We start from the raw sequence: 13841 nt of genomic DNA, 5'->3' as shown, positions 1-13841 counted from the left end.
TCGTTTCAGAGAGGCAAAGATCGTACTTTTAGTCCAAAATTTGCACAAAATCTGAACTCACCGGTTAAACTTCAACATGTTGTTGGATTTACAAGGATGGTTATGCAAGCCAAAATGCAAAACCTTCAACTTAAAAGTAAACTGGAAGTAAATCTGTTGAGTAAATGTGGCAGAAGAGAAAGTGCAATGTTTTCTCTTGGATTGTAACAGAGCAGAAGCATGCAGAAAAGAAACATTAGACTAAAAGCTTCATTCAACTACCTTTCTTGACTAAATGAGCTGTTACTTTGCTGCAACACTGCACATCTTTGATATGAGTCACTTAAATTTGACAGAATCACACACTTTTTTTGTGTGTGATTCTGTAAAGATTTCTGTTGATTTAGGAGCTTGATGAACTGCAAGGTAAGAAGCATCTGTATCCTAAAAGCTTACGCAGGGAGTCACTATCGCCTCCAAATCTAAAATCATAAGAGCGATATTGATTTGGATTTCAACACAATGACAAACTCATATCCATCCATCCATCCATCCATCCATCCATCCATCCATCCATCCATCCATCCATCCATCCATCCATCCATCCATCCATCCATTATCTTACACGCTTATCCCTAATGTGGTGGCGAAGGGTGCTGATGCCTATGTCCAGCGGCCAACAGGCGAGAGGCGGGGTCACCCTTCACAAGTCGCCAGTCCATCACAGACACACTCGTATATTAAATAAGAATTATCTCCATTTATAAAGAAGCAATGCATTTCCAACTTCAGCTCAGGTATTTGTTTTTTATTATTATTTTGATGATGATGACTTGCAGCGAATGAAAACCCAAAATTCAGCTGCTAAGACACACTGAAGCACCACCAGGAGATAAAGATAACCAAACGCAACAAATCCCAGTAGGAAGAATGTATACTTTGAGACCGACACAATCTTTAAAAAGTCACTTTTACATTTAGCTTTAGCTTGCTTGTCTTAATATTTATCTATTGCAGATGTGCAAAAACTTGTACTAGAAGTGCTTTTTTTTATTCACTATCCACATTCTTCAAATACTTTTCTGCTTGCCCGTTGAGAAACATATTTAGTACATCTTGCAATGATTTACTGATACAGCTGAAATGATCCAATCCATAAAGTGTTTGGGTCCCTACAGGCTGGTCTCCATATCACAGGACTGCATGCAGCTGCCTGATTTCACCTGATGGTTGAGTTCAACTGTGCAGTGCGAGCTACAGTCATGTGACTTTGTTGTTAGGTTTGCTGAAAAGCAGGAGCTTTTGCTGCAGCACAGATCTGGATCTCTGGTGAAATGAAAGATAATTGCGGAGGAGGAACTGTCAAAATTTCCCTTCCATTTTGGCATGACATCTCAGTTTCATAGCAGCGGATGCCATTTCTCTGAATTGCTCTGACAATATAGAGCTGATTATGTCGGGCCATGCCCGAGTGCAACAAGGGCTTAATTAAATCAGTTTGTGAGTGGATCAATTGAAAAGCCCTCTGTGGTGAAAAGCGTTTGCTCTGACAGAAAGGATGAGAGCTGCAGCCCCCTGTGCAGCAAGCTAATAACCTTATAAGCTCAGATGAATGACAAAGAAGAACTGAACCATGAAGGTTGGACGATGAAAATATCAAACTTTTTCTTTACTTTAGGAAGTTGGCTTTTCCTTTTATTAGCATCTGGGATTGACTATCAGAGCTTTGCAAAAAAAAAGAAAAAAAAGAAAAAAATGTCTCACTTTATTGGAGCTGTAAATGTGTGGTTTTGTGTTTAAACGTGTTATTTTCTGAATCTGCTGAATAGAAAAAGGCAGCATCTCTGCAATCACATTTCTTCTTTATCGCCTGCTGCACTTTACATCAAATGCATTTGCTTCTAAATACCAGTTCAAGCTGAAAAGGAGGTTTGCTAAGGATTTTATGGTCCTTCTGGGCTCTTAGGTTATTCACAGAGTAGGACTGAGGGCATATTTAATAATTATCTTTTGTTTCATTACCAAAGCAGCAGGTATGCACAGATGTGCAACTGCACATGTGAATTATTTTCACTACACCATAAAACGATACCAGCTGTGCAAACCCTGTCGAATTTCACCCCTATGAATCTTACTTATGAATGAAGACGTGATATTAGATGTGCTTTAGAAAGGTTTTCAGCTCTCAAGCATGGCTGCTAGACAGTAAGGTTTGTATATGAAATGGTATTTTTTAAATGTACTTTCATCATATCTCGACTGGCCATGTTTGTTCTCGTCTCAATCTGTCAAACTTTGGTTTTCTTTGACCCATTTCTTTCTTGTGTCTTAACGTAGTTTTCCACAGCATTTTCTCATTATGTCTTCAATAAGTTATACAAAATATTTTTTCAGTTATTCAAATATATAATGTGATGATTCCCTTAAAATTAAACCTAAGTTATTAAATTTTATTTCTTTCTCTAGATTGCTGAGATAGTTTTTTTTTGTTTGTTTTAATTCTTGTTTTTAAAGTTGTTGACACTGTTTCTTTAAATACATAGAGCCCTTGAGGCAGAGTGTTTTCACACCTTTAATTGACTTCAAACTCAAAGCAAAGCGCTACATATCACATTAAATCAATACATCCCAAATCAACAACCAGACCTGTCTGCTGAGCAGTCAGAGCAAATTATTATTACCAGCTCTTTTCTAAATCAGGAAAATTTACAGTCCAGCAATATCGTACTTTAAATTTCAAGCTGAACTATGGATCTGTTTTTGTGTTCACACAGTTTGGCAGCTGTGGCTTAACAACTCATACTTTAGATTTAATACTTGAGATGGTGACCAATTTACCAGCGCACATTTGACATTGATATTCCAAAATAGATGAACATCAATTTTATTAACCTTTGGGTGGGAAATGCCTGATGCAAGCATTGGATGTGTATTGTCTCTGCAAATAATTCAAAGACAATTAACAGAGAGGAAGTATTGAGAAATGACAGTGGTGAGATTTGATGAAATGGTTAAAAGAACTTGTAAAACTCACAGACTGGATAATTCCAACCCAAAGCCGAAAGGCTCAAGTTGGACGAATTGACAGAGTATCTGCTGAAAGAAACTCTTCCTATTTGAAAACTAACTTTGTGGCTCCAGAAGAGATAAATCTCCTCGATGAATGCCTGTTTCTATTGAATGACCCAATGTTTGATTGCACACAAAATAGTCAAAAGTAGAAAAATATATTTAAAAATGTCCCTGCCTGCTGACTTGAAGTTGGCAAATTATTCTTAAAAAAAAAAAAAAAACAGTTTGAAGAATAGGAGCTAAAAATGATGTGGAAGCCTAAATTGTTGATTTTCCTTGACATCTTGCCAGTGACATTCTTTTCAAAAAGTAGTTCAATTTGCTGCTGAAGAAGGTAAAAACCCTTGCTGTACTTTTTAAAATATATCTTCAAGGTAAGCATGCAATCTTTATTGAAGGCCGAGCTAATGGAAATAATGGGTAGTCACCATGGTGACATATACAAAGGCAGTGTACAATCAAAACATTATATGCAGCTGTAGGCTTGACAAGCAGGAACTAAAAGATACTCAGTCACAGGAAGTGCAAAGAGACAAAAAAAGACAATTAACAGAGAAAAAAAAGCCCAAGAAAAACAAGCAGACAGTATTTTACTTCATCCCTCCTTGAATCTCATGTCAGTGACCTCATAGTCTCAACACCTCAGCTCAAGCTCAGCATGTATGTCATTAAGTTTAAACGTCTTTGTTTATGCCACAAGCAACTGTAGCGATTTGTCTAAATTAGAATTGGGAGTGCAAATCTGAATTTGTGACATTTCAAAACGATATGCACAGATTCAGATGTATACAAGTATCCCTCGCTCAAGTATCCCTTTGTAAAATGCAAAGAGACTTCAAACTTTTTGTGGCCTTCGTATCGTGTTTCCTGACGATTTCCTGACCCACATCCAGAATCGTTGGAGGGACACAGAATGACAAAGTGAAAGCTGTTAATACAATGTCATGCAAAACTGAGAGTGACTTCCAAGTCAGTGGCTCAGCAGCATCTGGAAGGGAAGAGGAGCAGTTAGTGAAGGGAAAATACTGAGATAAACAGTCTTCAACCTGGCAGACATGTTTAGGGGAGTTAAAAATGTAGGTAAACCAACTTAACTGCTTTCTTTCAAGGATGAAAGAGATATTTAAAGAAAAGCAACACAATGGGTTTGGTTGTACCAGAAAGGCTGATCATCAGGCAAAGACGATCGCCTGATGGTCATCTTCATCAGGCTGTCCAACAGCTCTCTTTGTCTCCAAACTGAGGTAGGGACAGACAGATACAGCAGAGACCCAAACTCACATCCAGACGCCAGAATCATGACGCATCAATCCTCTGGCATAAATCTGTGTGGATAATAAATTACTCTACTCTTAGAAATGTCACCGTAATTTTAAATTGATTGATCTTTCTGACACACACCAGATTTTCAGGCATAGTAGACAAAGGTGTTTTACAGGGTTAGGTTTTAGGAAAGTCATTATCATGAGCCTGCTTTATTCGTTCCAAAACCAGTTTTGATGTTTGAATCATTCTGCTGTTGTCTTGGCTGAATTTGTACAAATATATTTTGAGGCATAGTAATATTTTGACAATGTTTGATCAGGCATTTCTGTGTGTAATACACACAGATGGTGCACAAACTGGAGAACCACCTGAAGATTTTAAGGAAGACAAAGCAAGATAAATAAACTAGTCAGTTTGCCACAAAAAAACCCAAAACAAAACAATAAAAAAACAAATCAAAGCTTACCATCCTTATTTCTTCTTAAAAATTTTAATTCAAAAAAATTAAAGCTGTTTGGTCTGGAACACTGAATTCAGCTAACAATGTTTAAGCAAGTAAACTATTTTATTTTAGTTAATTCCATCTCATTTTTTTCTTGAGTTTGTTTTGATGAAGGTGAATCGGTAAAGCAACTCATAAATCATCATAAAATCTAGTGCCGTGGTTGCCAACCAACATATGGCTGATTAGTGTGGTGAGATACAGAAATATGTGATAAAGTCCAACAATGTTGTCTGTCATCTCCTCTAGGTAGGTGTCTGTCTTGCAGTTCAAGCAACGGTGTTGCGTCAACAAAAAAAAAACAAAACAAAACAAAAAAACACTTTGTGAGTCCTTCGTAACCAGACTCCATCCAAAATAAACATCAGCTTAAATAAATATCAGTTAAGGTGTTTTTTTCCTAAGAGTTTTTTATTTTTAACTTTGTGATCTTTGTCCACAAGAAAACAACATTTTAAAGGACCCAAAACATATTTTAAAAAAAAATGGATTCCAGAGTGAAACTTTCACCCTTGTCTTTTCATGTGGACAGCAAAAATGCATCTTTTGTGAAAACCCTTAAGCATTAGCTCGACCGCCGACCTGACTTGTAACTCCATACAAGTCATACAAAGCCACCAAGCGGTATAATGGTGCAACACAATGTTTGTGGTGGTTCTTCAGCTCTACAAAAGACGCCACACATGTTTTGTTTGCTTGCCATGTTTAGCGCCACTTGCTGGTCTGGGGGAGTTCTCTGTTTTTCTGTGTGGATGAAAACGTTACTGAAAATGGCCTCATAAGATCACAAATGTTTTTAAAAATAACAACCAGTTTCAGGACAAAAGAAAAAAGAAAAAAAAGCAGCACTGTGTGGACAGGGCTTCAGAAAAAATGAACTCAGTGCTTTTAGAAGATGGTCATGCAGTGTGCAGCTGAAGGAGAATGACCAGAAGATGCTTGTTATCTTTTGTTAAAACTAAGGAGGACTAATTTAAGCTTTTTAACCCTCATTAACTGTTGTAGACATGTTGACATGGCCTAATGACATTCATTCAAGACCAGACCACAAGTTCAAGGAATGTATGAGTAAGATAACTTAAATTAATTAGTGAATAATCAGTGTATTCATCTCACTTATCTTTATCTCACGACTCTGAAAAATGTAGTCTGGCCTCCTATTAATCTCCCAAATGACTAGCTCTGAAGTGAATAAGCACCATTTGCATCCATTCAAACTTTCTTTATATATATATATATATATATATATATATATATATATATATATATATATATATATATATATATATATATATATATACACACACACATACATACATACAAAGTGTATAAATGTGAAGCATAGATTACAAAATTATAAGGGGAACCAAGAAGTTTGGCACCAGTGGTGCAATAAAAGATGTTTTTATTTCAAGGCTTTTTCCTTAAAACCTCTTGTAGAATGTGTTGTATATCTGAACATAACAAATGCCAGCATTGCTGCTATTGGAAGTAACATAAAACCATGAAGTGGCAGTTTTACTTTAGATGGAACAAATCTTATTAACTATTGATGGATACATTCTATCCTCTGCTTTGTGTTTTCCTTTCTTTCTTTTATCTTTTGCCATTTTTTGTTGCCGCTGCTGCGCATTTGCTCAGAAAGTATTAGACACAGATATGCTTGGTTTGTGGCTGTATTGAATCTATGTCAATATGTTTATCTGTGCTGTGCTGCTGTACGGATTTGTGTTGTTATGCGTGTCACCCCTCACTCTCCTCCTCGTCCTGGCTGCAGAGTGGTTACCTGCACAAACCTTCCTCCCATTCATCCTTATTTCTGAACCTACTGGTTTCTGTGGATATATAATCTGACTAGCGTGAAGAAGTAGCCGTCTTTAGCTTTCACCTTAAAAGAATCAGTCTCGCTGTCGTAGCGACTTTTTCTCATAAATGTCACAGACGGACCTCAAAACAAGCCTTGTGGTGTTCTGTTAAATGGTCTCCAAATCATCTCTTGCACCCCATGACAGCTGAAAGCAAAGATGGATTTTCTGAAGTAAAAATGCTTCGGGGCACAGCATCCAGAGATCTGACCTTTACAGCCTCAATTCCCACAGCGTTTATAAAAACTATACTTAACTTGAGCTCAGATCTTAAAAACATATTCTCTAACAATACAAGTTAGCAATAAAATCCATCAACAAATGCTTTGGGTATTTCTGAATGCGTACTTCAGTTTAAATGTGTTACGTATTACACCGTTAGTTCACCTCATGCCATCGCATTTCAATTTACAGTTTCTTTTTTTTAGTGCTACAGCCCTGCCCATGCGTTAAATTACTTCTAGCCAGTAGCACTCTCTTGGGCACTAAGTATGTTCTCCCAGCTGTAACAGAATATTCTTCCTTCGAACCTAAATATGCTTTAAACCACAGATTTAAGAGTTGATATCTAAAATGGATCCAATTTAAACTCCATGCAATTAATATACACAGAGCGTCAAAGGTAATTTACCACCGAATAAAAATGGACCTCTAAGGTTGTCACTCATAGACTTGAATATAAAGTCATTATTACAGATGGCCTCGAGGCTTGTCGACAGAATCCTCATTTCTACACCAGTTGCAGTTTTTAATATAGAAACAGCATTTTAGAATAAAAATGAACAGAGCAAATAGAAATATATATATGTAAAAACTTTAGAAAGCTTAGTTTTAGTGTGTGTATTTCAGAAGTGACACTTTAGTAAAGCAATGTATTTTGTATTTCTCAAATGGATGGCTAATTTTATTTTAGTTTCTGTTGAAAGGTTATGAATAATATATAATTTAAGTACAATAACTCTGCTATCATTTGCAGTTTTTGTAAGAGATTTTTCGTAGCTTTTCTGCTCTAAATTTGGCACCATGACTTCCTGTTGATCTGAACCCTGGGAACTTCATCAGGGTCCAGATCAGTTCCAGCAACCCACAATGGACTGGAACATCCAGCCTTCATCCTGCATTCTGATGAACTGATGGTTCTTTGTGCTCCGTCTCCAGTCACAGTCCTCAGCTTGTAAACCTCTACAAAACCTGTAGATTGCTGGGGGATGACGGACTTTCCATTTATTTTGTGTTTGTGCTCTGTGTTGGTGCGAGTTCTGTTCTGAGTTGCACTTGTTGTTTTATTTAGACTTTTACTTCATGTTTCCCCTGTTCCTGTCATATCCACAGACCGGTGTGCTGGTTGTTGGCTTTCGGCTCTCTCCTCCTCTTCCTCTTCTGCAGGGTGTTATGGACAGATGTAGCTTCCAGGTGGCGTGCATTTACGCCAGATGGTTTACTACTATTTGTGGTAACTACCACGGTCGCTGTGCTAGCAGAGACTACTTATGATATTATTTACCTTTGATCTGTCCATTCTCCAACTGTCCCTCTCCTCCGGCCTAGGAACCTATAGAGCAAACCGATCACGACTCACAAGCAAGCAGCCAACTACCTTGACTGCCTCCTTTCCGTCTTCTCTCAAGCTAGCAAACACTTGAAGTGAGACACCCTCAGTAAAGCCACCAAAAGAGCTGAATCACGCCTCTCGACTGCAGAATCTCCCGTGAAAGCTGCAGCGAACCCCAGACAACCCGTAAGTCATTTGCACGACGGCACTGGGCTTAATCCCTAATGGAATTTCATTCAGAATGTGTCACAGCTGGCTGAGCCCAGTGTTGACCCCTGCAGACTTTTCTTTCTGTTCCTCACACTTTCCCTGCATTAAAAACTGTCGAACTCATCTAAACTCATAGGTCTTTCTTGGAAATGCTGAACATGTGACTTCTTTTTCTTTCTCTTTGTCACACCCTCCTCACCAGACACACAAATGAACATGCCGCTCCTATTCTCTTTATTTTCAGTCAGAAACGTGACAGTCCCTTGTCCGGCTCCCCAGGCTCTGACAATGACAGCCGCTCCGTGTCAGAGGAGATGCACTTTAGAGCCTTGGAGAAAGGCTGACTGAGTTCACCATAAAGCGCTCTCTCTCTCGCCATCTGTTTTTAAAACTCTTGCTACTTTCACTTCTGTTCTCCATTCACCATCATAGGACTTCTAGATAAAGAGAGGCACTCCCAGGGATGTAGCTCATTAACGCCACTTATTGATGTCTCTAGTCTCAGAAGACAGCAAATCAAAAATCCATTAATGATGTGAAGATCAAGCTGACCATTTCAAAGATTCTGTCTTAGTAAGTTATTTGTTTCCAAAGCTCGATTATCTCATTAGGATTTGACCATTTTCGTTTGTTTTTTTTTGTGTTTTTTTTTTATACCACAAATAAAGACATTCTCTTGAGCCAAATAAATCAGATGAACAATGTCTAAATACGGCACCTACTTTGAAAATGTTCTCTTTTCAAAAGTTTCCCATTACTTTGAAATCCTGATTGAAACAAAAGGAGCTTAGTCATCTCACAGTTATGCACATCCTCAAGCACTTTACTGCAAGACAAGAGACGTTATTGCTGAAGTGTGTCCCAGGTCTGTGCCAAGATCTTTTTTATGTTGCAAAGTCCCTAGAAGGAATCCTGGAGGCAGGCTTGACAGATGCTTCAACCGCTATAGTTGTTTCTTTTGATGTGGAAGGGAACCAGCTTTTTTTTTTTTTTTTTTTACGGAGGATCACTTCTTATCTGTCCTGACTGACATTTTTATCTTTCCTAAGATGTGGTGTAACACCACCCAAAGTTTAAAACTCTGAGTTTAATATGGAGTTTGATGCTTTGTATTTTTAAAAAGGGAAAATGTGTGCCTTTTCAGATCAGGGATTTTCTTTGGAGTGTACAGGAAGTTCAAGAACACAAAGGAATCGATTTGTGATATTCTTCCTCCTTCGTATCCAATTATAGCAAAAAGTCAGAGGTGCGTTTTCTTTCCAACAACTTCACAAATAAGATAAGAACGTGGGTGTTTAAACACCCACCCACCACAGTGTCGCCACATAATGAATGTCCTAATGAAAAAAAAATATATTACACCAGACCAATAAAACTAAATATTTTAATAAATGTAGGCTTGATGAAAAGTATGCTTAATACATGCTCAAAAGTTGTTATTTTGAAGAGGCACTTTTAATCTCATAAACGAGTCTCACTGGGAAGATTTGAAAGCATCATTCTAATTGAATATGACTACTAAGAAGACAAATTATGTTAATGGCATGTTTTTTTCACCAAAACAGGTAATTCATAATTAGTTCTAAAAAAAATAATATAATTATTAAAAGTTACTTATCTCAGATTGAATCTATAGTTGTGTTTCTGTGAATAATGGTGTTTTGCATGGTAAGGAGTCCATTGGAACGACTTCTGTAGACGTCTTATTTCCTAAATCAGTGGTTTCTCATCAATTCTGACTGTGTACAGTAAAGGTAGCTGCATTAACAATCAGTTTGTAGCAAACATTAAATACCTAAATATTCTATTTGTGAAGTTGTTGCCACAGTACTTTAATGTACAAAATACTAAGAAATGCATTTATTCCAGCCTTGTGATAAGGCTTAAATAAATCAGTAGTTTTTTAAGGAGACTACGGTTGGAGCGTTTCCAGATCTGACTTCCAGAGAAAAATGGATCCTTTAAGTAAGACACTCAAAAGACAACTTAGTCTTTGTAAGGAACAGGATTTAACATCTGACTAGATAATGACTCAAATTATTTGCAATATCTTTGAAGCACGCACTCTTGTGAACATTTCCTAATGTAATCCACTGGGACACTCACTCAAGCTTTTAATTTACTCGACAACCAGAACATGTTAGCTTTTTATCTCCTGCTAAAGCTGACTTTAGCGGATGAAACCGAGGTTTAAGATTTGATTCCAGGACCTTCAGTGGCCTGTGAGGAGCCAATATCCCCACGATGCTCTGCTAATCTCATCACTCTGACCCACAGAGTCTTTGCTGTGGAGGTCAGCAACAGCAAGGTACACAAGGAATTGCTGTTTATTACTACAGCCAGACAGTTGGCAAAGAAGCAAAAATATAGGCATTATATATATTTTGGGCTCAGTGCAAATGCCTGCCCAGGTTCATGCTGGGCTATTAGAAGGTGTAAAGAGGACCTTAAAAAGAGGCCGTCTAAAGCATTAGTTCACGGTCCATGTCAGGAAGGGTATAGCTGGTATACAAAACAAGTTTACTGTAATTTGTGACTGAAAGTCTGCTGGTAGAACAACAATATTAATATAATGCTTGTCATTGATCACAAAATAAAAGGAAATCAGGCTGGTTAGACTCGTTTTATTTGTCATTCCTGCACAATATCCCCACAAATATCAATATGTAATTGATATTTGGTAGATTGATATTACTGTTCTGCCTGTCATGTTTCTGATGGAGAAGCTCTCTCCTGCCCCCTCTAGGCCAATTGATGTATGGCAGATTGTGTGAATCACAAGGAAAATGTAAAATAATGTTTTTTGGTGATGATTACCAACTACTTTAATCAACCCACGTGTGAAATGTTAGCTTAACTGATGTAAGTAGGATTGAAAAGCATGAATAACATTCTCCTCTTTTTTGCTGTTTTAGAAATGGGTTTAAACAGAGTACTTATGATGTATCTTATCTGCATTGGATCGCAGGATCAAGGTACAAAGTATCTACAGTACATGATGATTATGTTGCACAAACCTAATATGTATATTGTATAAATATTGCATGAATGTGATTATTAAATTATATAAATGTGATACAACTCTTTTTGATAGTCTTCAAAAGCTTTTTTTTCCCCTTTGTGACAGCAATACATTTCCAAGGAGGAGAACGGAGGAGAAAAAAATCTCTCTTTTTTTCTAGCTGAAGCCAGATTCATGTAAAGAATAAATTCTGGAAATAAAACTTTCAAAAACTTTTCAACAATTTTTCAATCATTCTACATGATGCAATGTCATGCTTCCTCAATTTGGCCCAGTGACAGTTTCTGTCAGTAGTTTTCAAGTATAAGATAAATGAGTAGCAGTGTCTTTACACATAGTCTCACCAGTATGACTCTGATGATGGGGTTGTCTCCAGACATCAACGTACAGGTCTCGCCTTGCCTTGGCACACGCTCACTGTGATTGCTACGTTAACCTTAACATCTAAAGTGGAACCATTAATAGCACTATGGCCAACAACCCATTTGACATGACTATGACTTCAACACTTATCTCCATTTTGAGCTGCCATACGGCTGATTTCTGTACTGTAGAAGTACAAATATTTCTGAATGGGATTTATTATTTCACACCAGTAACCAAGCACAACTTAAGAGATCAAACAAGCTAAATATTAAGTTTTGTTTTTTTGTTTTTTTTAAATATAGACCACTATATCAGGTATGCATCTTCATTTGGTGGTTCAAATCATCCAGTCTCAGAGCAGCAATTCAGTGAATTCAGACGTCTTGAGTGAGCAACATCTTCTTGATGTCAGAGGTCAGAGGAGAAATGCCTCACTGGTTTAGGATGAGAAAGGCAACAGTTGCTCAGTCAACCACTGGGTACAACTAAGGTATGCAGCTCTCTGAAGGCACAACATGCCAAACTTTAAAACAGACGGGGCACAGCAGCAGTAAATTTGACCTGACTGCAGTCAAAGGGAGAAAGGGTTGAGCCCAGAACTAGCAAGGCCTCAAGTTATTCCTAATAAAGCAGGCGGTGAGCACACCTTCCACTCTACAAGAAAAAGGGAAATTCCATAAAAAGGAACAAAGCTCTGATTACATGAACTATGCAGGATGCATATTGAAGCTACTTCTACCTCTCAGCCAATCAGTCTGAAATCTGAGCTGTAGCTGCGTTCGGCAATCACTTAAAGAATTTCCACAGAAATTATCGTTAATGGGCCATGAGATTCCAGTTGGGACATTTTTGTCATTATCTTAGAGCTCTGCCTATTTCTCTGTCTATTGAAAAATAAATTGCAATGCAAGTCGACCAGGAAGCATTTCCATCAAGGGAATTTCTGCGAACAGACCAAATTCAATCATTTCTTCCTGCTCCCCATTGCCCAGTTCGCCCATGCATTACAGTAAAGTCACTCACCACAAGCAAGAAGAGACGCGACTGCTTTCACATCAAGCTGTCTGAGAACAGGAAATGCCAAAGGGAAGACGAAGGCCTCCTAATGTTAAAAATAAAAATTAGAGGGATAGAAGATGTTGCAACAATGACATAATTAAAAAAAATATGAAGGAGTGCTATGTGCCAAATGCACAGCAAAGTTTATGAATCTTGCACTGTAAGGTTAAGTTAGATACAGACAAGTACTTCATTTTTTGAGAGGGAACATTTTTTATTATTCGAGTCTCATGAAATCTCTCTCTCTCTCTCTCTCTCTCACACACACACACACACACGCGCACACACACACCCCCACACACACACGCACACAAAGGAGTACACACAAAATAAAACGTGAAGGTCACTGATTTGATCTACTCAGCCTTTCAGATGTGTACGCTGTGATAAATCTAGACATTGAGTTTGAGTAGGTGACCACGTCTGTTGGCTATCCACTCATGCAGAAGATCATAAGCTGCTCCCTAAGCAATAAACACAACATAAATTAATTATGATGCCTTATAGCTGAAAGTAACAAATAAATCATGTTTATTTTTGACATGCAAGCGTAACTTGTTTTTAAATAACACAGCATTCAACCATTTTAGACAGTGTGTTCTTCACAGTATTTTCTTCAGTCAAACTTTGTAAGCAATTTGAAAAGAAAAGCATAAATAGAAAACAGTCTGTTTAATGTATTTTTATTTGTAATTAGTGTTTAATCAATATGATTGAAAAGTTGGTGCACTTTTAATTGTATTTTCTTTTTTTTAATATTGATTGGATTGTTTTAACAGTTTCCATTTTGTGTGTGTTTTTTTTTAACAATGTTTAGTTACAAACCTATGATTCAAACAAATCTTCAAAATTGTTTAAGAAAAGAAGACAGCAGCTTTTCTCTCTGTGTTAAGGTGAAGTGAGACAGTGAAAAATATACTTGCAAAGTGGTGTAAGCGAGAAAACATC

At 37.4% G+C, this 13841-nt stretch overlaps 1 long non-coding RNA gene across 1 annotated transcript; it reads right to left on the bottom strand.

Annotated features, from left to right (window-relative positions):
- Positions 1-3421: 3421 nt before the first annotated feature.
- Positions 3422-12938, bottom strand: LOC103142468 (uncharacterized). The gene is made up of 3 exons (XR_001662909.1): positions 12858-12938; positions 4209-4376; positions 3422-4039 (listed from the first exon to the last, which is right to left on the bottom strand). It is a non-coding gene; the product is annotated as an uncharacterized LOC103142468 (long non-coding RNA).
- Positions 12939-13841: the final 903 nt, after the last annotated feature.

This window comes from Poecilia formosa, unplaced genomic scaffold, assembly GCF_000485575.1.
Source record: "Poecilia formosa unplaced genomic scaffold, Poecilia_formosa-5.1.2 Scaffold97, whole genome shotgun sequence".
NCBI classification, from domain to species: Eukaryota; Metazoa; Chordata; class Actinopteri; order Cyprinodontiformes; family Poeciliidae; genus Poecilia; species Poecilia formosa.
This window is presented reverse-complemented; position numbering and strand designations above follow the sequence as displayed.